Raw genomic sequence first — 3,354 nt, 5'->3', positions numbered from 1 at the left:
GTAAGAATTCTGTTCCTCATTGAACATTCACCCACAATTTCAACATTGATGATATTTCTTGGCTGAATTTATTACTATTATGGTTGCCAAATAGTGATTTTCTAATTCCATCATTCTATCTATATTTATCAATTGACTTTCCAATGTAAGGAGGTTTTCTATTTATATCTATCTATCTATCTATCATCTATCTATCCACCCATCCTCTGTCCATCCATCCTCTAGCCTCTATCTATTCGTAATCAGTATGGGGTCATGGATTCTTATTTTGTTTAAAGTGTTATAATCTGCTACTAATGATATTTATTTTATTGATCAAAGTGTCCCTGATTTGAGCATGAAACTTTTGGAAACTTTGACATGTCCTCATATTCTTTGAACTCTTCTTTTAAAAACAAGGTAATCATTTTGTGTTTTCCATGGCACAGTGCTTGAATCAGCCATTTTTTCCCAAGAAGCTCTGGTTTTTATTAGTAGGGAATGGAATTTAGAAACCAAGATCTGGGCATTCAGTGTGCTTATTGCTTCTGGGCTGTGACTGCTTCTAGACCCTTTCAGCCAATATAAATAGTGAATCTATACCTATGTATTTTTAAAACATGACTTTATAATGATTCCTCTAATTTAAGTCCAGCAGCACAGAGTTCTATATGTCCATGCCCCATTTTATATTTACACATTTGTTTTGCAGCAGCAAAAGCTCTGATTTCCATAATCTTCAATATAAGGATAATCATTTGCTCTATCCTACAATAATCACAAAAAAACTCTGAGAATATACCTATACTGCTGCCGGAAACAAATTTCCTAAGCAAAATTCAAAATAGATTTGCAGTTCTTTTTGTCTTTAGAGTATATTTATATGTTCAGAGTCCTGAATTAGTTTCCCCCATGTGATTATATTACCCATTTGACATACAGCTCAATATATTTGGTTTCGTTTGTGTCCAATTTTAGTTTTTGTGCTAACTTGTTGATTTGATTTTTTGAATATGTAAAAACATTAGCATGGTTCCAAAAGTCAAAATAATACAGAAAAGTTTACTCCGAGAAGTAACACTATCTCTGCTTCCTCTCCCACTGCTTTTCCACTTTTCCTTTGTAGGGGACATTATCATTATATCTGATTTATCCTTCTTGTGATTCTTTTTGCAAAAATAAGCTGTTGCATGCATATTTTTATTCTCCTTGTTTCTCACACATATATGAGAAATTTGTACCTTGGTTTTGTTTTTATTTATTTATTTATTTATTTATGGTTTTGTTTTTATCTTAGAAATACCTTGCAAAAAAAAAAAGAAAGGAAGAAAAGAAATCATACCTTGCAGTATTGAAGTATTAAAAAAATACCTTTTTTTTTTTAGTAACAGCTTTATTGAGATACAACTCATATACTATACATTTCACCCATTTAAAGTATACCATGTTTGACCACTACCACAATCAATTTTAGAATATTTTCATGACCTTCGGGGTGCCTGGGTGGCTAAAGCCTCTGCCTTCACCTCAGATCATGATCCCAAGGTCCTGGGATCAAACCCCACATCAGATTCTCTGCTCAGTGGGGAGCCTGCTTCCTCCTCTCTCTCTTTCTCTCTCTCTGCCTGCCTCTCTGCCTACTTGTGATCTCTGTCAAGTAAATAGAATATTTTCATGACCCTCAAAAGAAACTTCATACCTATCAGAAGGCACTGATCATTCCACCCCAGTTCCACCAACCCTAAGAAACTACCCATTCATTTTCTGTCTGTCTAGCTTAGCTTATTCTGAGTTTTCATGTAAATGGAATCATACAATGTGTAGTCCTTTGTGTCTGGCCTATTTCACTTATCACAATGTTTTCAAGCTTCGTCCATGTTGTGTCATGTATCGATATTGTTTCTCTTTATTGCCCACTTCTCCATTGTATAGATGTGCCACATTTTGTTTCTCCATTCTTCAGTCAATGAACCTTTGAGTCGTTTCCACTTTTTGGCTATTATGAATAATGCTGCTATGAGCATTCATGTGCAAGTTTTCGTATGGGCAAATGTTTTCCATTCTCTTGGCTATATGCCTAGGAGTGGAATTGCTGAATCTCGTGGTAACTATATGTTTAATTTTTTGAGGAAATGCCGGACTGTTTTCCACAGTTTTCCTATCCATTAAATTGGTTAAAATCCAGTAAAATGTTTTCCACAATTTTACTGTCCCACCAGTGATATATGAGGATTTCAATTTCTCCACATTCTTGCCAACACTTGTAGTTATCTAACTTTCTGACTAGTGGTGCAAAGTGGTATATCGTTGTGGTTATGTTTTTATATCCCTGATGCCTGATGGTTCCTTATTCTCTTTGACTGCAGCATGGTACTCCTTTATGTGATGTACCATAATGAGCAAAGCAAATTCTTGCCATCTTGTGCCCTCTTGGGAGTTCAGTGACCAGGAGGAAAGGCAGACTGTTAATTTAATCCTTAAACATATTGCTAGTACAACTATTTAAGCAAAAACAGGACACCCCAGAAGAAGAAAAGAGGGAGAAACTCATTCCAACTGGGAAATGAAAGTCTTAAAAGAGGATGAGCCTAGAAGGACAACCGTGGAGGTGGGGGAATAGCCTTTGAAAAGGCAGAGAAGCTTCAAAGAGCTTCACCAATCTTCCCATATCACACATAAACTACTTATGAAAATGAATCTTTTTTTTTTTTTGCCTGTATAGTGAATTTTTATTTTTCCTAACAATACAGGGGGTCAGTGAAATACTAGCAGGAACTTATGTGGTCATGTTGGTATGTCAATAAATAAAGACATAATGAAACAACACATTGAATGCCATGAGATGCCTAAATTATAATGAAATACTTTGCAATCCATGCCAAGTTGTTTGTTTCATGAGTATAAATACGTAATGATAGTCTAGATCTATTTTGCTGGCATCTGACCATAATAAAATGAACTTGAACTGTTTTCTTTTCCTTAATCAGCTTCCAAATTTCTGCTAGGTGTGACACAGAGGCTAGCCTGTCTATGGGAAGAAGAGTAATGTCCTGATTTATTCTAATTTACATGTGGCTGGCTTGGCTAAGAGAGTACTGCACCTTACCAGGTGGACTCTCTCCTATCTTTCTTTGCAAGGCATTTGTCTCGGTGCCAGGACAGGACCATTCAGGGTCGAGTTCACTCTGTCACCATCTTAAGTGCCTTGCTGTGACAGGAAGAGATCTGGTACCTCATCTGATTTCCAGGCCTTGCTCTTTGGACCAGCTGTGGGCATTTGTCCAGTTTATGATTATCCTCTGCTTGGCTCTGCCCAGGGACTCTGGGGATGGGTGAAGTAAGAGGTAAACAGGAAAGAACCATAATCCCTCTGGG

Source organism: Neovison vison, chromosome 2 (assembly GCF_020171115.1).
Source record: "Neovison vison isolate M4711 chromosome 2, ASM_NN_V1, whole genome shotgun sequence".
Classification (NCBI taxonomy): domain Eukaryota; kingdom Metazoa; phylum Chordata; class Mammalia; order Carnivora; family Mustelidae; genus Neogale; species Neogale vison.
The sequence above is the reverse complement of the archived record's forward strand: the minus strand, read 5'-3'. Positions refer to the sequence as shown.